This window comes from Sturnira hondurensis, unplaced genomic scaffold, assembly GCF_014824575.4.
Source record: "Sturnira hondurensis isolate 20B ecotype Veracruz unplaced genomic scaffold, ASM1482457v3 Scaffold0002597, whole genome shotgun sequence".
NCBI classification, from domain to species: Eukaryota; Metazoa; Chordata; class Mammalia; order Chiroptera; family Phyllostomidae; genus Sturnira; species Sturnira hondurensis.
The window spans coordinates 4,644,041-4,671,386 of NW_028075228.1; the positions used below are offsets into that span (position 1 = coordinate 4,644,041).

A 27,346-nucleotide genomic window follows, 5' to 3' on the forward strand; every position below is an offset into this window, starting at 1 on the left:
ATTACAGTAATGATGCTGCTGCTAAATGCTCTGCAGACACGTAGTTTGGAGGGACTCTCAGAAGGCTGGTGTTAACAATGGGGAATGCAGTAAACAAGGCTCTTCTCTCTTCACCATGTTACTTCAAAGCCTCGCCTTAGCCTTGAGATGAGCTCTAACTTTTAAAAATCCTAATAAATGTCTGTTTAAGGAGGAGGGGGAAGAACCCTCTCCTAAATTTAAAACATACTTGAGGGACTTTTTGTCAAAGATGGAGGCATAGGTAAACACAGTTGGCCTCCTTGCCCAACCACAGGAAAAATGACAACTGAACTATGAAACAACCATCATCCAGAATTATCAGCAAATTAAGCTATATGGAAGTCTGACAACCAAGGAATTAAAGAAGTACATTCGTCCAGATGGGTAGGAGGGGCAGAGACATGGAGACATGGAACGGGTGTTACCACACCCACATGTGGTGGATAAAAATTGGGAGGTATACCTTGGGAGCAAAGGGTCCCAGCCCCACACCAGGTGACCCAGTCTAGGGTCCCAGAACCAGGGAGATACATTCTCATAACTTCTGGCTGTAAAAACCAGTGCAGGGTAGAGCAATGAAAGAAACTGTAGGATTCTCAGGTATCTCCTCTCAGAGGGCCCACAATAAACTTAGGACTTACACAGACTCACTCCCTCTGGGCTCCAGAACTGAGGTAGCAGCTGAAAGAGCACCAGTGGCATGTGGGGAGAAACTGAAGTGTCTAGCATCAAGGCAAGTGCCAGGGAACAGCCTCCTCCTGGACAAAACCCCAGAGGCCAGGCCACAGCCATTGTCTCCTTTCTGAGCCCTCCCCCACACAGAGCCACAGATCTGGAACACCATATAAGAAACTCCACCAATCTGGTTCACACAGGTTGCCCCACCCTGGTGACTACCTAAGACCCAACCCCACCCAACTTACTGGTACACTCTTCTACAATAGGGCACACTACTAAGACAGGGAGTCAAAGCAGCTCTACCTAACACACAGAAACAAACCCAGAGAGGCTTCCAAAATGAGGAGACAAAGAAACATGGCCCAAATAAAAGAACAGAACAGAACTCCAAAAAAAGAACTAAACAAAATGGAGATAAGCAATCTATAAGACAGAGTTCAAAACACGGGTTATTAGGATGCTCAAGGAACTCATTGGGTACTTCAACAGCATAAAAAAAAAAATCCGGGCAGACATAAAGTTTACACTAAGTGAAATAAAGAAAAATATACAGGGAATCAACAGTGGAGTGGATGAAGCCAAGAACCAACTCAATGATTTGGAACATAAGGAGAAAAAACATTCAATCAGAACAACAAGAAAAAAAAATGAGAATAGGCTAAGGAGCCTCTGGGAAAACTTCAAGCATACCAACATTTGAATCACAGGGGTGCCAGAAGGAAAAGAGAAAGAGCAAGAAATTAAAAACCTATTTGAAAAAAACAACGAAAGAAAACTTCCCTAATTCGGTGAAGGAAATAGACATACAAGTCCAGGAAGCACAGAGAATGCCAAACAAGATAGACACAAAGAGGACCACATCACAACACATCATAATTCAAATGCCAAAGGTTAAAGATAAAGAGTCTTAAAAGCAGCAAGAGAAAAACAGTTACCCTCAAAGGAGTTCCCATAAGATTATCAGCTGATTTCTCAATAGAAACTTTCCAGGCAAGAAGGGACTGGCAAGAAGTATTCAAAGTGATGAAAAGCAAGGACTACAACCAAGATTACTCTATCCATCAAAGCTATCACTTAGAATCAAAGGGCAGATAAAGGGCTTCCCAGAGAAGGTCAAGCTAAAGGAGTTCATCATCACCAAGCCCTTATTATATGAAATGTTAAAGGGACTTACTTAAGAAAAAGAAGATCAAAATCATGAACATTAAAATGCCAATAATTCACAACTATCAACAATTGAATTTTAAAAAACTAAGCAAACCAGAAGAACAGAAACAGAATCATAGACATGGAGATCAATTGGAGGGTTATCAGTTGGGAGGGGGAAGGAAGAGAAGGGAAAAACAGCACAGGGATTAAAAAGTACAGATTGGTAGGTACAGAATAGACGGGGACATTGATAACAGGAAATGGAGTAGCCAAAGTACTTATATGCATGACCCATGGATATGAACCAAGGGAGGAGATTTCCAGAGGGAATGGGGGGGTATGAGGTGGAGGGGGGGGAAGGGGATAAATTAGGCCAATTGTAATAGCATAATCAATAAAACATATTTAAAAATAAAATAAAACATACTGTATTCAGCACATGGCTTGAACTGTGGCCACTTTCTCCCACCTTATGGGGCAGAAGGTTCCAAGATGTCATGAATCAGACCTAGAACACTAATGTTGACTGATAGGCCAGAGCCATCTGTGCAGATCTACATGGTAATTCACACTGATGACAATGACCCAGCTCAGGTGCCATGGCTGCCATGGAGCACTATGGCCTTCCAGGCTTGGTCTTAGCTGACCAGACTTGCCCCTGGAGGTCCTGGAACTCACCAGCCTGCATTGCATCTGTTCGTACTACTTGCCTCGCCCGCTAGACTATGTGCTTCTTGAGAGTTGGAATTAGTGGTATGCTGGTAAATGTTTAATAACCAACACTCAAAAAAAATCTTAAGCCCACCCTTATTTGTAGTGTTTGCCAATTGCCCCGGTATAAATACTCCCACTGTGGCCAATTTGAAGCACACAACATGAGGTACTGAGCACGAGTTTCTGGAAAGACTTGTGCTATACCAATAACCTCAAGAGCAGAGATAATAATAGTAAAGTGCAGTGAAAAATCAGGGCATGATGGGTCTTGAATGGTTATTACCTTTGTTTTAAATATGACTATTTAACTGTAAACTTCTTTCATTTACTGTTTAAGGATGGTTGTACATAACTGGCTCATGACCTTTCTGAAACTTGAGCTAGGGAGCCAGCCCTGGTACACCACTGGTGGCCACTGAGCTTGCTCTACTTCAAACCCCAGTGGGGATTCAACGCTCAATGAACAGTCGTCCCCAATAACCCGGCCAAAGAGTGATGAGTGTGGATGAAACAGCTGGCCTCCACTCCCAGCATTGCATATTCATCCTCCCCACAGACAAATGGGGCCACTGCGATTATGAGCCCTATTGTACAGATGAGGAGACTGAGGCTCAAATGGAGAAGCAACCTGCTCATAGTCACACAGACGGCCTTTGGATGGTGCCAATGCATCCACCACACTCCATCTGCTTAGCGGTCCTGGCTCACCCAGATAGTGGTTCCCCAAAACGTCAGGGCTATTCTGACCTCCAGCCCCAAGTCAGCCCAACTCACTCAGTGAGTCACCCCACCCACAGGACAGCAGCTAAGACCAGGGTGCCTTGGGCTCTGCTCTTCCTCAGAAGCACAAAGGAGAACTCGACATACGAATGAGGCCAAGCACAGATCAGAGTTGTACCCACAAACCACCCACAAATTCCAGGAATGGAGTGGTAGATGGGAGGAGGGAAGAGGACGTCCCAGCAGGCATGTCTTGGGCAGATCCCAGGGTTGGGCAGAAACCCCCAGGAAGAGTGTCTGGGTCAGTACCAGACACCCAGGGTAGGGGTGGCAGGCGGTCATGTCGGTTTTCCTTAAACCCTTCTCCACAGGATTAGGGCTGGACAGGGCAGTCCGCTTGGACTACTGGCCAGCAGTCCACTTAGAAACGCCCGCCCCACGGCACTTCTTTCCTTCTGTGCCCTTGGCAGAAGATATGCCCTTAGCGAACGAGTATAATATACAAACTCATTCCATTTTTTAAATACTACACAGAGAATATACAAAATTCTGAACAACAACAACAAAAAACCTCATTCAACAGACACATAATCTTTTTTGTGCAGAAAAACCCCCCCCCACAAAAACAAAAGCTAAAAACCAGGTGCATTTGATGTAAGCCAAAAGAATATATCAAAGAAGCCACTCTCAAGTGACTGGATAATAAATTAATATGGGTTTAGAATTCCCAGCACAGCCATGGCCAGTGTGGCTCCACTGGTTGGAGCAGCATCTTATACACCAAAAGGTTATAGGTTCAATCCCTGGGCAGGGCACGTACCTAGGTTGCGGGTTTGACCTCAATCAGGGTGCATGTGGGAGGCAACTGATTGATGCTTCTCTCACACTGATGTTTCTCTCTCTCTCTTCTCCTTCCTCTCTCTCTAAAATCAGTAAATATATCCTCAGGTAAGGATTTTTAAAATCTTTTTGAAAAAAATACCTCACATATAACTCCTGGGCCCTTTTCTTCTTCCTTACAAATGTATGAATGTTTCCTGGGCACAACGCTCTCAGCAAAGCTTTAGGTGAACAGCAGGAAACAGCCATCTCCAAAGGACAAGACATCAAGGACTTCCAGAAGGTATGAGGAAAACCATGGACATTGGGTCAGACCCGGGTTCGAATCCTGACTCCACCATGTAGAGCTGCACGGAAAGACCCTTTACCTCTCAGTGTCTCCAACTCCTAATGGGCACATTGAAGCCCTGAATTTCCCCCAGAGATGAAGGAGAGAAGATGTGAAGATTACCAAGTTAGTGGTCCTAAAAAGCCCAGCAGCAGAGTCCTAAGACCTAGTGGTGTTTAATGGCTGTTTCTTTCCCTTGTCCCCCCGGGGAATTCAGGTATGGCAGATCACCTCTGCTCCAGGCTTCAGGGCTGGCGGCACCAGCCTCCTGCCTGAATTGCATGATTCACTGGTACTAGGTGGTAACGGCCAGGTTGAGTGACAACCTCTGACTTTAAACCAAGCTCAAAGGCACCAGCTCAGAAATTCTCTAGCACCAGGCTATGGAATCTCCACACTGCTTTGCTGATGAAAATTCCTGGTGCAAATCTTCAAGTGGCCATGGAGTCCTTGGGATATGCAAGGGAACAAGGCAGTTCGCTCTTGGGAAGGGAAGGAGATGTAGCAGCAACTAAAGACAGACAGCAGGAGGAAAGCACCCCTGGGAATAGGATGGGGAAGTTGAGCAGAGGTCGGGGTGGGGCCACTCTGGCCAGGATGGACAGTAGAGTCCCGCTGAGACCTCAAAGAAAGGAAAGGCAGCAGGAACAGTAAGGACAAAGGCTCAGAGAGGGTCACTGTCCCAGCATGACCCAGGACAGGGGCAAAGCTAGTGGAAAGAGGGAGAAATAGGGTCACAGAGGTAGGGAGGGCGAGGTGGTCAGGGGCCTCAGAGGCTACACCGAGAAGTCATGATTTTACTCTAAAAGCAAAAATAAGCATGCCGGTGGGAAAAGGAAGCTGATAGTGATAGGGTCTGATTTATGCTTTGAAAGCCTGTCAGCATGCAACGAGCAGACAAAGCTCACAGACATAACACTGAACTAAAGAAGCCAGACTCCAGTGATTAAACACGCACGGTGCTGTTTATGCAAAGTTCAAAACCAGGAAAAACCAGTCTATGCTATTAGAGGTCCGGAAATGGTTACCCACTGTGGGGAGGCCCCAGGGGGACTGGCCAGGTCCTGACCTGGGGTCCTAGCATGCACACGTGCACTTTGAGAAAATGTATCTGCCAATGCAGGAGTGAGTGTGCAGTCCCCTCTAGTACGTTCAACTTTAATAAAATGTTAACACAAAACATAAAACTTTGAAATCTCTCTGGCTCCTGTTTGAAGGATGGATCGGGAGAAGCATGAGTGGCTGGAAGGGGAACACCATTATGCAAGAGAAAATCCTCAAGGGCTCTCTCCCCAGGGGGCTCAGAACTAAGACAAGGCTGGAGCCTGGTCTCGGACAGGACAGCGCTTCAAAGCGCACTTTCCAGTCGGAGCCCAGATAAAGCCCTGCGGCTGGCTGGGGCCTCCCACTTGGACCAGACACTGACTCTCCCAGACAGGGCCTGGTTCATCCCACGTCTGAGAGGGCACTTTGTCCAATGATGCCAAGGCTGAAAATATCTCCAGTCCCAGGGAAGCCCAGGTCTTGAAGGTTTCTGGGAATAAAACAGTGTTTTTAGCAGCCGGGTGCTTCTCCCTGGGAGAACAGACTGGCTGTGTTGGGAGCCAGTCTGGGACAGGAGGGAGAGAGGGGTTGGTAGCGGATAATACATACACATGCAGACATATTTTAAAGGTTATCCCGGGAACGACTCATGGTGTCCAAGAGAACATTTTGGGGTTACAAACAGATGTCCTTTGCAAGCTCCTGGCCATGGAGGGACACTAATCACACTCTGAAGGAAGGTGCTGGAATACCCAGGACACTCGCTCAGGCCCAGTGCAAGAGTGCCAACCAGCTGAGCGTTCTTCTGGAAGTACAGACTCACGCCAACAGCTGGCTCTCAGCCAGCTTCTGACCCTGGCGATCATTTTAGCTCCTGGGCCACTCATTCCACTCTTGCCACGTGACTCTGTCTGGTCATACTAGGTCCTGTAAGCAGAACCTTCCACACAGCTTCCCATCTACCCCCACTCACCAGTGCCCCCACCCGCCTGCGTCAGGCCCCAGGGCGAGGCTTCATTGGCTTTCTAGGGCAGTAGGTCTCACACTTGAGTAGGTCTGGCGGACCTACTTCTGCCAGAAAGTGCTAGAAGCAGATTGCTGGCCCTACTCCCATAGCTTCTGATTCAGGAAGTCTGGGGAGGGGCCTGAGAATCTGCATTTCTAATTAGTTCCCGGGGGCTGTTGTGCATCCCCCCCAAGTTTCAGTGAAACCCCACTTTGAGAACCACCGCTCCAGACAGTAACAGCCGCTCAAATCTCATTCCCCACCTCAACCTGGCATTTCCCAATCTTCAGTCCTTGGCACGCCCCCTTCCCACTCTCATCCAGCTTCACCGTCTACGCGGGCCAGTACATATTTTGTGTTTTTGTTCAAGTTGGCCCAGTCTGAGGGCTCAGAAACTTTTACAGAAAAGAGGTAACTTTCCATCACCACCATTTGCAGAGAACTTGATCACCTCCGCTTTGGACAGGAGCCAGAATAGAATTAAACACAATGAAAACAGAACCAAGCGAGGACTTCCCAGTTGGGTACTGAAACTGGCCAGAGGCTCCGTTGCAGAAAGTGCTCTCTTTGTTGTAGGGGAGGTGGGGGTGGGTGCGGGAGCAACATTAGGGACTGACTACCACCTGAAACTCGGCCCCGCCACAGGCAGAGGGAGGAAGGAACAGCCCCTGGGCTGGTGAGCTTTGCTGCTGGGTCTGTGCTAACACTCAGTCACCTACGAGACTGGCAGGGATGGACTCCCCACAATTTGGGGGACACTGCTCATTTCACAGTGATCTGTTCTCAAGTGAAAACACCGCCCTGTTCCTAAGCCCCGCAGCCCATAGCAGGGAATCCAAACTCAGCAGGGCCCACCGCACCTGCATGGCAGACCCTCGACGCTCCTGAATCTGACCCTTAAACTCCAGCCACACAGAACTTTCTTGCCTTCCTCCATGAGTGTCAGGCCCCTTCCTACCTCTGGGCCGTTGCGCGCGCGCACACACACACACACACACACACACACACACACAGTGCCTCCACTTGGTGCACCCTTGCAAACACCTCACCCACGATCACCTTTCCCTGCCAGAAAACGCTGCCTCTTTGCTCGAGAAGGATTTCTCAGGCTCTTCCCAAGTCAGTCTCAGCAGATATCAGCTGGATGCAAGTAGCCACTCCTAGAGACTTCCGGGTGGGCTTTGACCAATCCAAAAGAACCTGGGGCCAGGGTCAATTCCAGGACCACTGGACTGCAAGTGAAACAAGCTTGATTCTTTTTCCTGCTGAGATAGTGTCATTCTGCACTCCTAATGGGGCACATTCCAGACATTCAGATCGAAAATGTAGGATTTCATAATTTATACGATTTTTTAAATGATGGCCCAGAAGTTGCATAATCCTCTCCTTTCCCTCCTGAATCTGTGGCTTCTGTCTAAGCTGACACAGCACTTGAGACAACAGAGAAGATAAATCTCCTTCAGGCTCAACCACGAGAAACTGTCCTCGCAGCCTCGAAAAGTGGGGTGTCTGCCTGCGAGTGCCCACAGGTGCAAAGACTGTTTGCTGTGCAAAGCACAGCACCTCCAGGGCAACGTCTCAGTCAGGCTTCTCTGCCTGCTGCTGCTGTGACCCTGGGGGGAACGCCTCCCCCAGAACACCCAGATGCCAGATTTCCCTGTGCCCAGGGCAGAGGGCCTTGGCCGACTCTGAAATGAGGCAGACCTGACTTGATGCTTCTTTTAGAAGGGAGTCAAGAAGAGAACACGGTTTCTCAACAGGTTAATGTAACCTGGTAATTCCGCTCCTGGTAGAGACCCAAAGCAATTGAAACTAAGTGATAAAACAACAAAAAAAATGTACACAAATGTTAATGGCAGCATTATTCACAATAGGCAGGAGGAGGAACTATCCAAACTTTCATCAGTGGAAGAATAGATACGTGAAATGTGGTCCATTAATATAACAGAACATTATCGAACCATCCAAAGGACCGGAGCTCTAACACTCAGATGAACCTTGAAAACATCAGACCAAATGAAAGAAGCCAGACATAAAAGGCCACACATGTGTGACTTCATTTATATGAAATGTCAAGAACAGTGAATCCATAGAGACAGGAGGTGGCTTAGCGGTTGCCAGAGGCTGGGGAGGTGACAAAGGGGAGTGACTCCTTGTAATGGGGATGGGGCCTCCTTCTGGGAGGATGAAAACGTTCTGGACTCAGATAGTAGTGTTGGCTGCACAGCACTGTGAATGTCCTAAATGTCCCTGAACTGTAGGCTTTAAAGTGGTTAAAATGGCCAACTTTATGTCTTTGCATATTTCACCACATAAGACCTTTTTCCCCCCAAGGAAAACAAGGAGGAGCATGGCTGGCCCTACCAACCACCCAACCCTCCCTGCCCCAGAACAAAGCATGCTCCATTTGGGGCTTTCTGAGGGGCTCTGGACCCCCACCCCACAAAGGTCTGAGGGTCTATTCAGCTCCATGAACTGAAGATGGAGCAAAATGACGCCTGTGTTGTAGTTTCCTTTCTTGACAAGCCATCAGCCCCTTTGACTGATGTTGGGTTTGCACATCTGGGACTGATCAAAAACCAGTGAGTTTGCAAAAGAAAAAAGAAAAAGCCTCGTAGGTCGGGAGCAAGCAGACACAGAGGCACCTCCCATACATGGTAAATTACCCTGGTGACAGAGAGAAGAAATGTTCCAGCTCCCACAAGGCCGAAGAGGTCAGTGTTGGGGGTCCTGCATCTAAAAGCCAGTTTTCAAATGTAACTGGCTAAAGGCAACTGACCGAAGGCCAGACAGCCAATGTGGAGTCTTTGAAGGAGATGAAATGTGGGGTCTCTTGGAGGCCCCGTGCTCTTCTGCAGGGGCTCCATTCCTGTCCCCCGCCAGCCGGCACTTCTCGCCAGTCTGGGAGCAGGACTCCGGGAGCCAGCATGGATCTGGGTCCTGGGGCGGGGCTCTCTGCCTTGACACCAGTACCTGTCAGCAGAGTGGAGCCCAAGCCCCCATGTCAGTGCATCCCCTTTGCAGGTCCACCTCTAACCCGGGCCAGAGACCTAGATCCCAAGTGATATGGGAAGCCTTGACCAGCAGCAAGCTCTGCTGTGACAGTTAAGTGGCTTGCCATTGCATGAGTACTTTCTTCCAGGATCTGGGACAGGACCCAGCCAGGAGGGCAGATCTCCCCTGCCCTGGCTGTGTCATGCTGGATACATGCTTTCATCACTCCAAGCCTCAAATTCCCTCCTTGTAGAAAGAAGGACAGGCCAGTGCCCATTCCATAAAAAACTCAGTGAGGTCATTTGTGTAAAACTCTAGGCATTGCTAGCCCATAGTACGTGCAGGGTAAATGTCAGACTGGTATGATTATAAATGTTATCATTACTACCCCGACTCCTATATCTTACGACACTATAAAAATGAAACTGACCCTCTTTATTCTTCTCCCAGGATACATGGTTGGGAACTTGGGGCTTGGGATCAATTCTGCTGATACCGGTTTTACCTGAAACCCCTCTCAGACAAAACAACACCTCAGACACCTTGTGTGGAAGGTCAGGTCCAGAGGTGGAGTTAGTGGCTGGGCAGAGAATTGTCTAAAGGACTGAGCAGTTCAGTGTAGGGCCTGCAGCCAGACAGACCTGAGGGTGACAGCATGGCACGCCAGCTAGGGAACCCTGACATGCCCTTTACCTCTTTGAAATGGGGATCAGGAGGCCTGCTGCCCAGATGTGTTTTAGGGGTAATAATGAAGGTACAGCGCATGGCACAGGGCCTCACACCTGCCACACCAGCAGGGCAGCCCCCACAACTGCTGCTCCTCCCCCAGATGCAAACGGCCAGCTCAGAAGCAGAAGAGCAGGTGCACAAAACACAAAGAACCCTTGGAAGGTCCCTTTTCAGTCTATTTGGGGAAGGAGACCTGTCCTTTGTCTTTTTCCACAGGACCTTAGTCTTTCACCTGTCAGTCTCTAGATCCTAGATGCCCTGACCCAGCTGGAAACAGTAGCTCCCCCTATTCTGCCAGAATAAGGGGCCCAAATGTTCAAGGTGAAAACTCACAAACCTGCTCTAGGTTGCAAAGCAAGCTGGGCATTTGCACAGGCCCCCATCTGCTTCTCTTGAGCAGCAACTCACCTTTTGGCTAAAAGATGCCCGATTCAAGTTAGACTTCAATCAGCAAGCATCAGCTAAACCCTTCCCAGCCTGTCCACTTGGCAAAGGAGGTTCTGGGTCTGCCCCACATGAAGGTGGCCCATCTTCCCAGGACTGCAGAACCAAGCCCTCACCTTGGAGCACAATTCTTTCCACTCTGGTTGAAGATACCCAGGAACATGTTCCTGAATCTGCAAGAACTCTGGTGCCCCAGGTCCAGACATATCCACGACCATCTGGAGCTTTGGAGACAGGCAGAGCTGGGTTTCAGCCCCAGCTCTGCCTGGACAATTCGCTTCACCTCTCTAATCCCCAGTGTCTTCATCTGAAACATGGGAAGAGGAAGGCTACCTGGCAGGTTTGGTGCAAACGAACCGGCCATCCACGTGTGGGTAGACAAATTCAAACTCATGCCACATCCACACTATCAGCTTTACATTGATTGACGCTGACCGTGTACACAGAAACACAACAGATGCTAGCTAACTGCACAGGAAGGCAAGAGTGCACAGCCTTCAGGAGCAGGCTCTGCAGTCAGACTGGCTTTGAGTCCCGGCTCCCTTCCTTCCAGGCTGTGGTCTTGAGCAACTGAGTTGCCCTGGAAGAGTCTCGGTTTCTCCCGCTGTGAACCGGCTGGCGGCTGAGCCCAGTTCTGAGATGCAAGTGGGCTCTCAGTTTAGTGCTTGCACACAGTAAGCCCTAAGAGCTGGCATCTGCCCTGGTTACTTCGACTCCTCGGAGATTACGGGAAGGGATCAAAGCTTGGAGAGAGTAAAGGAATCTAAGTCACACTTACAGAGTTTCAATCACCAGCTCGCTGGCGTCTCCCGCGTTGTGTAGCGGAGGTGGCGGCGGCAGCGGCAGCACTGGCTCAGCGAGACAGGACAGTCGCAGGATACTGGGCAATGGGGCCGCCGGAGGAAGCAGTGGATCCCGGGGCTCGATGCGCCTCTTCTTGTATGAGGCCCCTTAGCCCGGAGGCCACGCCCCCATGGGGCTGGCGGAGCTGATAGGGCCGCGCAGTAGCGGCCCTCGTTCCGCCCCGCCCCTAAGGGCCCGCCCCTCCCTGGTTCACCCGGTCCGTCCCCGCCCCTCCCCACCCCTCCCTGCCCCTTGTGCCCCTCGAGCCCCTTGAGCCTCGCTAGCGGCCAGGACCACCGGCATCCTACTAGGAGGGCACACTCAGTTTCCTCATCCTGACCATAAAAGTATCAGTTCCACTGAGCGCTTACTAGTTGCCTGGCAAGTACTTTCCACCAGGGGTTTGCAAATTTACTAAATCCCATTTCTGCGGCTCAACTGGAAAATGGGAATAAGGAGGTGTCCTCCCAGGATTGTAAGAAACAAAACGGGAAGGGCGTGGGTAAGTAAACGGTGGCGCAAAATACGAACTTGCTAAATTTATTCTCATCCTCTGCACGGGGGTAGAAAACTTCCCTCTTGCCACCTGACTTAATCTCTCCCTCTCCTCTCTCTCCCTCTCCCTACCCCTCCCTCCTTTTCTCCTGCCCTCCTTCCCTCCCTCTTTTTCTCTTCTCAATGTGCAAATGAAGACTAGGATTATACTGGATGAGGGCAGTAAAACCAGGGGTGATCCAGGTGAAGCATCTTTATCTTTGTTATCCAATCCAGTGAGATGGAAATAATCCCATTTCACAGACTGGGGGACTGAGGCCTGGAGAAGGGAGTCCCCATAGCTAGTGGACAGCTGCACAGGTTCAAACCTTGTTTTAACTACATTTTTGCCTGCAGGCATTTAGCATCTGTAACAAATCAATTTAGAGCCAGAAGAAATAGCCTTAGAAACATATAAACCTAAGGACCATGTGGGTAGGTGAAGAAACCAAGGCTGGAGGAGCTAAAGGACTTCCTGTGCTCCCCATTCAGTCACATAGTGTGGACCTACTATGTGCCAGCATGTGCAGGAGGAGCCTGTCCTCCTGCTGCATGAAGACATGGGAATCGGCTCATTGATCATTTATTCCTTCACACAATCCCACTGAATTACTCTGCATCAGCCCCTGTGCTATGTGGTGGTGAGCAGGCTCAGACAAGCCCCCTCTAGGACCTCAGGGTCTGGGGTACCCAGACAGGTGACAGCATTTGTGGGAATAAAGATGGAGAATGTGCGGGGCAGGGATGAGAGAAGATGAGCCCTCCATGCAGTGGAGCATGGATTCAGAAAGCCAGAAACTCTTCCCCCAGATTTTGATGCAGCTCAAATACAGATAAAGAATAATGCAGACATTCTCTTTTGCCTCTTTTCATTCCTCTTCTTTTTCTCTCTTCTCTCAGTTTTTGAAGCATAGCATTCTCAGCTCAACATTCATTCATTCAGGACTTACTAAGCACCTACATAGTGGGCTCTGTTCCAAGTACTGAAGTATTCAGAGGTGAACCGACTTGTTCCAGAAAAACAATTCTCACTTTGACAAAGAGCAAACCCAAATGGAGAAGACTTGTATTATTAACAGATGCCTCTCAGGTACCCAGCCACACACACATCATCCTGTTCACACACAGCAATGCTCTGAGACTGGTGCTGTAATCATTATGAAACAGGGCACAGAGAGTGTCAGTAGCTTTACCCAGGCCACACAGCTCCTCAGTGGCAGAACTGGGATTTGAACTCATATTCTTGCCCCCTCAGCTGCCACCACTTTGTGTACCATTACACCTTGGGTACAGGGAAGTGGAATAAACTGGGTCCCCAGCCCAGCAGAGGGGAAGGAAAGGTACACAGGATGGGATTTCTCATGGCCCGGCATGTGAGTGGGGGTGGGGGTGGGGGTGGGGGTGGGGGTGGTTAATATGAAAATGCTCGCCGCTCTAACTCAGAATGCCACCTCCTTAGTGATGCTTTTTATGGAAACTCTTCAGGCTCCTTGCTGATCCAGGGCAGCTCTGCGGACACTCTTCCGAGCCCAAGTATTCCAGGGGCATTGTTGGCAGAGCTGCCGCCTGAGAGTACCTTAACAATGTCATTCTCCAGCTGGGCTCCCAATGCCTGTCTGGCCTGGCAGCTGCCGCCCCAGCACCCTGCACACAACAGAAACTTCCAGACCCTCACCACCCCTCCCTCAGTTTCTGCTTTCTTCTCCACCTGCACTCTTCTCGTTTGCCCCACTGCTTCTTGTCGACCCCACTGAGCCTTCCTGGCCTGGCATCTGACTGCACCCACCCCGGCTGCTGGCTTCCAGCAGGCACCTGCATGTACCAGGTGCTGCACCTGAGGCTTCACCAGTGTCAGCCTCTCACCAACCAATGAGGGAAGGGGCTATTGTTGGCCTTGTTTCATAGATGGGGAAACTGAGGCTCGGGTAAGTAAAAGTACTTATCCAGGGTCACCTGGCTACTAAGTGATTTGGCTGAGACTCCAACTTCAGCAATCCAAGCCCAGAGCTCATGACCTGAGTCTCTAAGCCAGGTGACCAGAAGGGACTAGGGAGCTCAGGTTTGCTGCAGTGTGAACCCACTGGCCGTGTCTGAGCTACTTCATGTTTCTCTTCAACAGCCCAGTCAGGCTAACATTTCTCAAGTGGACTGTTACAACTTACTACTGCTGTGTAAGACAGTATCCCAAAACATAATGGCTTCGAACAATCACTCTATTTTGCTCATAATTCTGTGGGTCAGTAATCTGCAACAGGCCCAGTTGGATGGTTCTTCCTTGGGGGTCTGTCAAGTGGCTGCAGTCAGATGTTGGCTGCAGCTGCAGAGACCTGTGGCCCAGATTGCGCTCGATGTCCAAACTGGTTCACCCGTGTGGTGAGAGCTCGGCTGCAATTGTTGACTGAAGTGTCTCCACGGGGCCTTTCCCGGAAGACGGTTTCAGGGCAGCCGGACTCTCTTCTTCCCCCAGAGCAAGCTTCCCAAGAGAGCCAGGCAGAAGGTACATAACCTTTTATGGACTGTCATTGGAAGTCACGGAGTGTCACTCGGCCATACCCATGGTCAAATCAAAGTCTACCTAGGATCAAGGAGAGGGGACATGGAGCTCACTTCCCAACGGGTGGAGCCCAGAGACTTTGCAGACAAGATAGTAAAGACACATAGGTTGGTGCCTGGTAGTGAGCACTCAACAAAAGGCAATTCGTGCTTCATAGGGGGCTAACTCTGCCCAGGGGGAGGAGCGCCTCGCCTGCATCTAGACAAATAAGTTTGAACCCTAACACCACCAGGCACCAGCTGTGTGTCTTTATTCAGTGGCCTGACCTCTCTGAGCTACTGTTATCTCCCAGGCTTGATCACCCTAGGGGCAGACTGAGTCAGTAGCTTGCTGGCTGGTGTCATTGTCTGGAATCAGTCAGGCTGGGTTCCAATGCCGGCTTCTGTACTTCCAAGCTGTTGGCCTTGGGTTCAGCTCCTGTTCTGTGAGATGGAGGCGATGACAATGGCCTCTCTCTTCCCTCAGGCTAAAAAAAATAGTAATATTTTTACTGTTATTAAAATAGCAAAAATGCCGTGTAGCTAGTTCGATTCCCAGTCAGGGCACATGCCTGGGTTGCAGGCCAGGTCCCCAGTAGGGGGTGTGTGAGAGGCAACTACACATTGATGTTTCTCTCTCTCTCTTTCTCCCTCCCTTCCCTCTCTCTAAAAATAAATAAATAAAATCTTTTAAAAATAGCAAATGGTTACTATATAGGAAATAATCAGAATACTTGCACATAGCAAGTATTAGTTAATATTATTGCTAATTAAGTCAACAAAGAGACGGAAAAGCTTAATTTTGATCAACTTTTCCATCATTGTATAATTTTTAGATTTCAAAAAATTGCCAACAATTAACATTTGACTTTGAATAGGATGGTGTGTCGTGGGCAACACTGGCTTCCTGGAGGTCCTGAGTGGGAGAGGACCAAGATGCACTCAAGAGTCCTTGTGGGAAGGGACTGGCCACGATATCATTGGGAATCCCAGCGAAGGACCCTGGTTGCTACCCAGGCAAGAGTTAAGTAATGGAGAGTTTGGGACCTAAGAAAGGTCCATAGTGAAGAACCGTAGTGAAGCCCTACCTGTAGCTGGAGCACATGGACCTGGTCATGACACCTAGAGAGGTTCCACGCCTCTGCCCAGTGGCGCCCTCAGAACCAAGGTGAGCTGACGACGGTAGGACCACACACATGTGAGCAGAACAATGGAGTTGCAACAGGTGGTCTGCAGGTTTAATCATTCAAAGCAAGGATCAGGGTCTTTCTTTCCTATCTCAATGTGGTTGTCACAGGGCTGAGGGGTCTTGAACTCACACCACGTGTTTTCATTGGAGTCTCGAGCTTAGACATCAAGAGCCAAGGCCGGGAGTTTCAGCTTCTCCCTTGCTCCTGACATACCCATTCAGCAGCTGAGACTCAAATTGGTATCAAAGACCACTAACTATTTGAGCCAGGGAGATGCGGGGGCCCCATTCTGTGATGGGCATGACTTAGAAAGAGAAACCAAAGGCAAAGAAAGATGGCGACACCTACGTGTTGACAGGCGCCAATCATGTGGTCCTTCAGGATCTCAGTGAGAAGGAGTTGCTTGGCTAATTGGAAAGGAAGGGTGTAAGGGCTGAGACAGGATAGTAAGAAGTCAGGAAAATTCGTTGGCAAGTGGAAGAGAAAAACTGAGACAGATAGCCGAAGAAATTGGCCAAGCAATTTACAGCCAGGTGCAGATGGTCACCAGGGCAGAAGGCCCTGAGTGCTGCCAGGCAGGGGGAAACTCATAAGGACCCCTCACCCCCAGGGTGACCTTTCCTCCCCTGGCTGTTCCTCCCTGGAGATAACATCCAGGCCTCAGCTGTTTTTCATCCCCAGGCCCAGAAAAGCAGCAAAACCAGGTGGGCAATATCAGAGCCAACTAGGATGACTGAAGACCCCCTGCCATGCCTCTGACCAATCAGTGGAGATCATGGCCCTGAAAGAGCACACCTGGAAAAATGATGAAATCCTCCCCTGAGACCTCGCCTAAGATTCCCGCCTGCAAGACAGAGATAAAAACCTCAGGACGAAGGACCTAGCACCCATGCTCTCCCTCTGAGCCTGCGTCATTTCCTTTCCCTTCCTCTTCCCCCACTTCTTCCCCCACAGGCACGGGTCTCCTAAACTCTGGGCAGTGGGCAGCTTGTCCCAGGCTGATCCCCTGAACCTGTCTCCGAGACCCCTCTTCTCTGACCTCCCAGTGAGCTCAGGCAGCCCCGCCCAGTCTCTCCTGTCACTTCCTCCATGCTGAGCCCTTCCGTGTTTCACTGTCCCAGCTGTAATAAATGTGCCCTCACAGCCACCTGGACTCACGTTGTGAAATCTCTCCTACACGAAGTCAAGAACCCACACACCCCAGCTGAACCTGGGCAACCCCGCTCAGGGCCAGGCCCCTGCCCGGTAACAGGGTGAGTCCAGAATCTCCCACTGGCAGGCAACTCCTGGGAGCAGTACAGGACCTGCTGGAGGGAAGATCTGGGCCGAGATATTGATGGACTAAAGTTAGGAGAAAGAAAAACACACTCGAGTTAGTGCAAGCAGAGGAGGGGAGTTCTTGGTGGGATTCTGGGTTATTGCAGAACCTAAGAACAGTCAAGACCTTCAAAGAACTGGAATTAGTCCTGGAAGGGTGTCAGGCATCCGGTCAGCACCATGCATTTTCCCTACTTAGTACAGGGGTCCCTTCCAGAGAACTCTGCTGCCAGGCCTCCCGTATTCCCTGTGGACAGGACCATCCCACCAAGTGGGGGTTCACATCTCCCTTGCTGCAGGGACCAGCTCAGGCTGTGCCCAACCATATCCCAGTTCTAACTTCCTGACAAGAGAATCTAATTGGCCCCAGGAGGGGCAGATGCCTACTCCTGGTCAATCAAATGAGACCAAGGGAACATTGTGAGAAAACATGAACTTGACGGTGAGGCCAGATGGATGGGGATGATCCACAGTAGAGCCTGTGGGTACAGCCAGAAAAAGGCCCAGGATTCAGGGGGATGGTATCTCGGGGTAAAAACTCTACCTAGAAGGCTGAAGCAGACTTTAGCAGGGTCCCATTCCCATCCCTGGAATCCCCAACCGTTTCAGTGCACACCAACTTGACTTCCAAAAGCCACACCTGCCCACACCTGCACCTGTGCAGGGCTGCCCCTCAGCTGTCAAACCCAGTGAGCCCACAAGCATGGGCCCTAAAGTGTCTAGGATTTAATGCCCCCTGGGCATTGGCTAACAATGGCTAATAGGGTTGTGGATATAAAAACCCAGGTCCCTTGCTCTCAGCTGAAAAGCTTTAGCGGTGAGTGTTTCCCCCGCAAAAATTCTCTGGTTGGCCACATAGTAGTTGGCTTAATGACGCAAATGTATCAGTTCCTCCTCTTCCAGTCTCACGAACCCACCTCTCTTCTCCATTCCTTGCACCTCTCCTAGAACCCACCCGCCCTCAATCCTCAGGTCAGGGTCTGTTTCTAGGAATCAAAACTAAGATGAGGACTCTGAAGTTTGGGGAGAAAGTCCCCAGAGTCCCTCTGTTCTCCTCAGATACCTATGCATTCACTCATCTGTCCATTGAATACTTTCTGAGCATCTACTACGTGCCACGGATACACTGACAAACATAGGGGAAAATAGGGAAGAACTGATGGAGACCAAACAGCCATATAAAGACAGGAAGACTTTTTATAAGAAGAGTTTAAAAAGCCAAGGCTTAGCTGAGGAGCAACTTAACCATATAAAAACTATGACTCACGCAGGAAAAGTGGACACCAAATCCCAGAATATGATGGGCACCCCATAAAGTGTGAGAGAAGTAGTTTTAGGCAAATGAAAGGAATTCCTCCAACACTGAATAGCAAATTTACCCAACTTGAGCTACCCCACAAGAAGTAATACAAGCAGAAAATATAAATAGATTTTTTAAAAAAATAAATGAATGTTGGAGTTCATTTTTTATTCTGTTTGATGACATTTACTGAGGACTTTCTTTGGACCAGGCATTCGGGCAAAAGAGGAACGAGGCAGACATCAGACAGGGCGTTGAGTGGAGGCCCCGGTGAGCGCTCAACGCGGTCCTCTGTGCCGAGCGCAGTAATGGAGGCGTCCAGAGGGCTCCAAGGAGCCCAGGAGATGGGCGGGTGTCTGGACCCAGGGGTGGACTGAGGCATCACAGATGTGATGCAGGGCCAGTGCATTCACTAGGACCTTTTGTTGCTTGTTACAGAAACTTAGCAAGGATAGACTGAGGGCAGGAAAAGAGGTAATGTCTCGGTTTCTGTAAGTGGGACGTCAAGAGAGGGAACTTCAGGCACACCTGGGTCCAGGACCTCAAACAAGAGGGTCCTTTTTCCCTCCTCCCTCTCCCTGACCCCCCTGCTCCTCTTGGGCTCAGCCTGGCTCCCCCGTTACTCTACGCGGTAGAGAAGGTGGCCCCTGGCAGCTACAACTCAACCCTGTTCGACTCTGAGACCCAACAGGCCGGTGCCTCCCAGCTGGCTGCAAATTGAGAGATAAAATCCCAGGGAACGACATGGCTGGCCTGACCCAGGCCACAGGCCCACCCTGGCAGATGTCATGCCCGGCCCTGGCCCTCCGACCACGACGGCTGTGGCTCGCGCCACCTGGGCTTCCAGCGCGTGCACTCCTTTGCCACAGTGTTCACTCGGGCACAGGACTTCATGGCGAGCCTAAGTCAACATGGAATTCAACGCCTCGGAGAAGCACCCACCAATAATTTAATAAGAACTACAGCCCAGATACCCCAGCTGCTTCCTCCCTCAGGTGGGACAACCCTGGCTCCCAGAGACCCCAGGGGACTGCGCTCCAGGGGCCACAGTGCTAGCTGGGGAACAGCCATTAGTTACTGACTCCTTCCTGTCCCTGTCTCACTTCCTGACCCTCCTGGTATTTCCTGGGATCACCTCCTCCAAGAAACTACTTGCACTCACATCCTGTCTCAGAGTCTGTTGGAGGGAAACCAAGGTAAGACCCCCAGCCATTGCCTCAAACCTGTGGGTGGGAAATGGGGCCTCAGGATGGGCTCAGTGGCCAGGGCAGTGGGAGCCTGTGATGGGAATGGGGGTGGGGCATCTGCCCCAGGGAAAGGGGGCTAGGCAGAGAGACAGGAAAAATGGATGGATCTAGATGAACAGGAGACAGGTCAGGGCTCTCTAGGCAGAGGGCAGCGCATGCGAAAACCGGAAGCATGAACCCCAGCTCGTGCCGGCAGGGATCACAGTGGGGAGGTGGGAGCCTTAGTCTGCTAAGCAAAGCAGACTTCAACCTGGAGGACGAGAGTCGGGAGCCCCCAAAAGGCAAGCCTTCCAAATTGTGGGTATCCATGGGGAGGGTGGCCTATGGTGGGAGATGGACTGAATGTTTTGGGGGAGAGCTCCTGGCAGCAAAACAAGGATGGTCAGCCATAGCCCCCAGAACAGCACCCTTCCTCTTGGCACTGGGGTGATCCCTGAGCTCTCTGGAGGGAACTAGGAACTCCAAGTTCACTGTCTACTGGGCACTGGATGGGAATCCTTAGGCCAATGTTGTGAGGTGGGAGCTACGGCATCCCCATTACACCAAGAGGAAAACTGAGGTTCGAATGCACAAGTAAGTTGCCCAGGATGGATCACACAGCAAGAGATACAGAGGCTATGAACCCAGTGGACTCCAAAACCTGAGATTTGAGTAATTTTGTTATTTGTTCATTAAATGTTAATAGGTCCGACACAGGTCTGTCCCGCTCTCTCTCCCTCTTTCTGAATCTGAGTCCCGGATTCCGATCACAAGCTTTCCCCTAGTAAGGGGTATCTGCTGAGGGGTCGGGGCGGTCAGGAGGGTATCCTATTGACTTCTTTAATTAGAAAGTACTAGAACATTCAGAGAGCTGGTTGTCACAGGACTTGGGATGAAAACACTTTCATGGCTTTGAAATATAAATGACTACCCTGGAATACTCACAAATCCTTCCTCCTCAGCCCAGGGGAAGTTTATAAAAAGCGATGCCAAATCATCGACACTGGGGGTGACACGGTTAGTGGCCGCCCTGGGGCAATGACGCTGGCTTCCCATCTCCATCTCTGCGCCAGATCCCTTTGACACAAAATTCTCCAGCAGTGGCACCCACTGCTCAAGTTGCCTCCTGATACCTTATCTCTTTTCTTTCTTATCTCTTCTCTTTCTTAGAAGAAACAGAAAGATTCTTGAATTCTGAGTACACTCACTCAGCTAGAACACTAGACCCCGCAGCCTGCCTTGCAGCTACTCCTGTCCACAGAACTACATGTCAGCCAGAGAGTTAGGCGTGGCTTCAAGGAAGTCACCCTAAAGGGTGGAGAAGATTTACCTTTCATTGTTCTCCTTCTTCCTTCCTGCCTGGAATATGGGTTTGATGGCTGGAGTGCAGCAGCCAGTTAGAACCACGAGGTACCTTGGGAACAGAAAGCATAAATGTTGGCACCGAAGTCCATGACACTACGGTCCATGACACTAACGTAGGTCTCTACGTTAGTCCCACTACCTGGATCAGACTTCTTTTACATAGGAGAGAAGTAATTTCTAGCCCTATTTACGTGGAAAGGACAGGTGTGGTCTTCCTTCTTCATAGGAGCTAATCCTGATAACATCTTTAAAAGTGAAAAGAGATCTGATGTTAGATTAAAATTTTTTTTCTCCCTTTTGAATCACCTGTCTGGAAACTCTTCATTTTGGGGAGGGGGGATGATGAAATGGAAGTATGATGATCTCTTTACAAAAATGGGGAGACTCCATTTCACAATTTCCTAAGAGACTCCTTGCTCTCGCCCTTTGAAGTCCTTAACCTGGAACAGGCAGACCCATGTCTGAAACACGCCCGGATTCCCACTCTCACCCCCTGGCCTCCCTCCAATAACCTAGCAGAAGAGTCAGAGAATGCTGATGACCATGACTGGGAATTCCTCAGAAAATTCAGCTCTTTTGGCAAATGCTGCCCGAGTGACTGCTTTCTCCCTGGGTAACAATCGGGCTTTTTCAGATGAGGCTGGGCCCCGGCTTTCACACCCAGGGTGTGGTGTTTCCGAAAGATTTTAAGGCTTCCTGGAAGGAAACCACACCTCTCCTACAGGAGGTGTCCCCAGGGCGTGAGTCGGACCCCTCCATGCCAGCCTGGGGGAGAGGAGGACTCCCAGAGAGGAAACTGGTCCCCTTCCTAGTCCCCAGCAAAGGTATCACAGCTCCCTACCCCTCCTGCTACAGAGGGACCTTCACACATCTCCTCCTGGCACTGAGCTTCCAGATCCCCTGTGGGGCCTTGAATCCAAGCCCCATCACTTCCTGGCTTGAGACCTTGGACAGGTGCCTCAACTCTGCCTCTGTCTCCTAGTCTGTAAAATGGGAGTAATAGCAGACCCACCTCATAGTGCATTTGTAGCAGACAAGTTAACTGTTGAGAATTCTTAGTCCGTATCATCTCTTCTATCTTTGTTCAAGATCTCACCTCTCCTGTTTCTAGAGACACTGTCCCTGATAAGCCTGACCACCAAGGGACACCCTCCCCTATAACCCCCACCCCTGAAAGCAATCAAATAAGTACAGTTTGTGGTCAAAGTTTGAAAAGCAGTGTAAATGACAGCATTAGTGTCCTGGGGCTGCTGGAACAAATGACCACAACCTGCGGGGCCTAACACGGCAAAAATCTGCTCTCTCACGGTACCCTCTGCAGCCTGTAGGGGAGGACCCTTGCTGCCTCTCTGGCTTCTAATCTGTTCCTGAATCCTCTTCATTACAGGGACACGTTCTGATGAATCAGGGTGGCCACTAATCCAGTATGACCTCACCTTAACTTATTATACCTACAAGGCCCTATTTCCAAATAAGGACACATTTGGAGGTTCCAGGTGGACACGAGTTTTGGGAAGACACTATTCCCTTGACTTTGAATTGCATGGCCATGAATATGGCGGAAATGACGCTGTGCCGCTTCACTAAGATACTGGCAGCTTCTACTTCTTCCTCCTGGAAGCCCAAGCTGCCATTTGGAGAGAAGCCAACAGTTAGGAGAGTGAACCATCCAGAATCGGTCCCCCAGACCCAGCGGATACGTTAGCAAAAGAAATCATGGCTACTGTTCTAAGCCACTAAATTTTGGGGAGGTTTCTCGTGCAGCAAAAGTTAACAGGAGGAGGTACAATCAATCAGTTCTTTGTTTTTATGTCAGTGCTGAGCACACAGCAGGTGCTCACCAAGAGTTATGTCATGCCGACTGGGACGGAATCATCTCTGACTCCCAAGACACTGCTCAACAATGGCGACAACAAAAGTCATGGACACCCCGTGATCTATTAAATAGAACACGCCAGGCTCTGTCTTTCTTCTTAAGCAAAGCAAGATAAGTTGAGATGTTTATTTTCAAACAACGGGATAGCTTCTGCGTTCCTGTTGAACACGCAACACTGGCCCCTCATGGAAGACAGCCCATCCGGAATCACTGGCAGGCTCTGGCGGGGTGAGCGTGTGAGTTCGTGAGGCCCGTAGATGTGCAAGTCCCAGCGGGTGCTTCTACCTGAAGACAGTTGCAGGAATGATCTCACCGTGCGTGCACATACTCCACATCATTGTCATCCATTGGATAATTGGGATCCTTTGTTCACTGGGTGTTGCTTTCAACCTAAGCCAAAGCTAAACATGTCTCTTTGACAGAACAATGACATGTTAAATCATTATCCCGATGGCTCCCAGTGAACCCTGCCTCCGTGCCATTGCCCTGTTGCAATGTGACTTTGCCCCTCATCTTATCAAGAGGTGGAGTCCATGTCTCGGCCCCCGTGTGCCTGGGCCGGCCATGCCATTTGCTTTGGCCAACAGATTATGGTGGAAGTGATGGACGTGTGTTCCAAGCTTGAGACTCAAAGGTCACTCTCTCATCTCACTCATCTCATCCCAGAGATGAGATGCTGTAGAGAAGCCGAGTCCAGCCTGCTGGAGGATGAGGGGACCCGTGGAGGCCAACCACGGTGCCCGAGCTGAGCCAGCACCAACTGAGTGAGCAGCCTTGGACCCTCAGTCCTAGTAAAGCTGTCAGTCACCCACAGCTGCATGAGTGAGCCCTGGTGAGACCACAGAGGGTGACCCAATTGCCACCCTGAGACCACGAGAATAGTACATTGTCACTGTTTGAAGCCGTTATAGTTTGGGATGCTTTGTTCCACAGCAAAGACCAACAGTCACCTAACAGCAAACCTTGTCGGAGAGAGAAAGCTGTATGTTTCCCTCCAAACAGCCAACTGTCCAGTGAAAAATTCTGAGAATACTTCTGTCATGGGCTGAATGGTGTCCCCCAAATGTTGAAGTCCTGACCCCCAGCGCCTCAGAATGTGGCCGTACTCGGAGACAGGTCTTTCAAAAGGTGATTAAGGGAAAAAGAGGTCATTGGGGTGAATTCCAACCCAACATGACTGGTGTCCTTACAAGAAGAGATCAGGACACAGATGTGCACAGAGGGGAGACCATGTGAGGGCACAGGGACAAAATGGCCATCGATGGGCCAAGGAGAGAGGATTCAGAGGAAACCAACCCTGCTGGCCTCTTGATCCTGCACTTGTAATCTCTAGAACAGTATGAAAACTCTCTCTCGGTCAAGACCCACAGTCATGGTACGTGTTACAGCAGCCTGAGCAAGCCGATACAACTTCCCAGCAGCTAAGGCTGAGGGCTGCCTCCGCCTCTCCACACCTCGGAGCTGGAAATCTGCACTGAGCTGCCTCAGCTCCTGCTTTGTCATCTCAGGAGAGGGAACCGTTTCCTTTCCCGGGGGCCAAAATGGGCCTCCAGCCCCAAGCCCACCTGGCACTCCTGGTGCTCACTCAACACTTGTTAAATGAGAACTTACGATATGCTGAGCCCTTGTAGTCTTCCGGGCAATCCTCAACTTTCTGCAGGGATATGTGTTATTTTCATCCCTCTCTCCCTGGGGAAGGAACTGAGGCCCAGAGGGGCTGCCCCACCTCCCCACGTGCACACAGCTAAGTGGACGGCTGGCACTCAGAGGCCCAGCCAGGCCTCCTCCCACATCCCAGTCTCCAGCGTTCCAGGTCCTCCCAGCATGGAGGTCTTCCCCATGGAGGTCAGCTGAATAATGTCCCCCATCCTACTCCCTAGAACTTTACATGGTACATTAGCTTCCTAGGGCTGCTGCAACTGAGGACCACAAATGGGGCGGCTTAACACAACAGAGACATACGCTGTTACAGTTCTGGAGGCCAGAAGTCCAAACTCAGGGGGTCGGCAGGGCCTTGCTCCCTCTGAAGGCTCCACAGAAGAACTGGTCCCATGCCTGCCTCTCAGCTTCTGGCGGTGGCTGGCAATCGCTGGCACTCCTTGGCTTGTGGCCACGCCACTGCAATCTGTGCCTCTGTCTTTGTGTGGCCTTCTTCCCTGTGACTGTGCCCCGAGTTCCCTCTTCCTACAAAGACACCAGTTGCTAGATTAGGGACCACTCTAACCCAGTACGGCATCAACCTGATGACATCTACGGAGACCCTATTTCCAAATAAGGCCACATTCTGAGGGGCCAATTGGACATGAGTTGGACTGGTGGGGGGAACACTATCAATCCACTATGCGTTGTAAAAGGGACATTGCTAATGTGTTTAAAAGACGGATCTTGAAGTGAAGAGATTATCCTGAATTATCCTGTGGGTCCAAGGTGATCACAAGGGTCCTTGTAAGAGGAAGGCCTGGGGTCAGAGTCACAAGATGTGACCATGGATGCAGAGGCTGGAGTAACGCACACTAGAGACAGAGGAGGGAGCGTTAAGCCACGGAAAACAGATGGCCTCTGGAACAGTGGTCCCCAACCTTTCTGGCATCAGGGACCAGTTTTGTGGAAGGCTGGGGGGCAGGCGTCAGAGGTCAGGTGAGCTTCCCTCTCGGCCGGGTTCCTAATAGGCCACAGATTGGTCTGGTCTGTGGCCCTGGGGGTTGGGGACCCTTGCTCTACAAGCTGAAAAAGGCAAAGAAATGTATTCTCTCCTGGGGCCTCTAGACAGAACCAGCCCTGCTGACGCCTTGATGTTAGCCCGGTGAGACCCAGTTTTGGACTTCTGACCTCCAGAACTGTAAGGCAGTGAATTCACGTTGAGTTGCTAAGGTTATGGTCCCTTGTTACAGCTAACACAGACCCATGACTGGCTGTGTTTGCAAAAAGGTAGAGGCGGCTGCAGAGCTGGGCCGCAGGCTCCATGCTGCCCCTCAAAGGGGAAACCACTGTGAATCAGACAGAGCGCATGAACACTTCCAAGCAGCCGCCGGCTTGCAGACCACACAGCGCTCGGCACAGCCCTGAGTCATTTGGCTCTGAGAGGCCCCTCCTTCGAGCCTCTTTACCAGAAATGCCCTGGGTTCGCCCTGATTATTTTTCGAGCAATCAAGTAACACTTTCCAGATGCAAAAATTGGACAGTGGCCAGCCTCAGATTTTGCGAGGTCTGGGGGTCTATGCAGGAGGGACCTTTGGGTGGGTGCTTTAGCCTAGGCTGCCATCACCGCATCACCAGTGCCCTCGGAGCCTGCACGTCCTGGTGGGTGGCCGCTGTCCTGCCTCGGAGCAGTGGAGCCCAGAGATGCCTGCAGATATCTGACCAGGCTGCACCCACAAGTGGCCGAGGCCATGGGCAGAGAGCCCAGTGCACCCTAGTGTTTCCCCGAGCTGCCCTCCTCCTGCCTTGAGCGGGTCTCATTTCCGTGGACTGCAGCTGCCTCTGCTCACCCGTCTACCTGGGGATGTGAGTTTGTTTTCTCTAGCAGGGAGGCTGGAAGGTGGTGTGGGGAGCTGTACCTCACTGCAACTTGACAATGAGCATTGTCTCAGTTTCTCTCTTGACATCATCTCTGCACAGTTGGAAAGTCTCAGGTCGCTGCTCCCCAGATGTGTCATCCGGAGCCTCTTGCAGCAGTGTCTTCCTCCACTCTCCCCTTGCTGAGAGGCCATCTGGTGCAGAGGAAAGTTTAGGACCTACGTGGTGGTGGCAAGGGAGGGGAGCCCACCCCCACCCCCAGATCCTTTTACAAGACACAGGAGCCAATGTTAGTTTCCTAGGGCCGCCGTAACAAACGACCACAAACGGGGGTCTTAACAGGAACTTATTTTCTCCCGCGTCTGGAGACCAGAAATCAAAGTGTCAGCAGGGCCATGCTCCCTTCAAAGGGCCAAGAGGGAACTCCTTCCTGCCTCTTCCAGCTCCTGGGGGCTCCAGGTGGTCCTTGTGGCTGCATCACCCAGGCTCTGCCTCCATCCTCACGTGCCCTTCTCCTCCTCTTACAAGGACACTGGTCATTGCATTCAGAGCCCACCCAGGTAACCCAACATGATTCATCCTGAAATCTGCTACCTGATCACTTCCGCAGAATGTCTTCCCTGACAAGGTCATAGTCACATGTTCTAGGTGTCAGTACTTGGACTTGTCACTTTAGTGGCCCCCCTCCAATACTCTACATCAAGCTCAGGCTCACTCTGGTCATTCTCTCCTAACCAGGCCACACCAGCAGCCTGGGCTTCTGTGCCACCCACGCTGGAGCTGGAGCACCATGCATGGGGGTCTTCCCTTCACATGGCACTGGGGGGGTGGCTCTTAGCCCTTTTGCTTTCGGCCTTCTGATCCCTCCCTCAGCTCCAGGATTCAGATGCTGGGGGGCCAGCTCAGGACCTGTTGCACCTCCACAGCTCTCTTGAATATCCATCTCCCACCTACCCAGCCGGATGAAAGGATTTCTCGCC

The 27,346-nt window shown here is 50.7% G+C and overlaps 1 protein-coding gene across 1 annotated transcript in view; it reads right to left on the bottom strand.

The window, feature by feature from the left end:
- Positions 1-11,590, bottom strand: part of CRISPLD2 (cysteine rich secretory protein LCCL domain containing 2) — a 65,222-nt gene extending 53,632 nt beyond the window's left edge. Inside the window, exon 1 of the mRNA XM_037040269.1 lies at positions 11,446-11,590. The gene's annotated coding sequence lies outside the window, so the exon portion shown is untranslated. The remainder of the gene's footprint in view (positions 1-11,445) is intronic.
- Between the last annotated feature and the right edge of the window lie 15,756 nt (positions 11,591-27,346).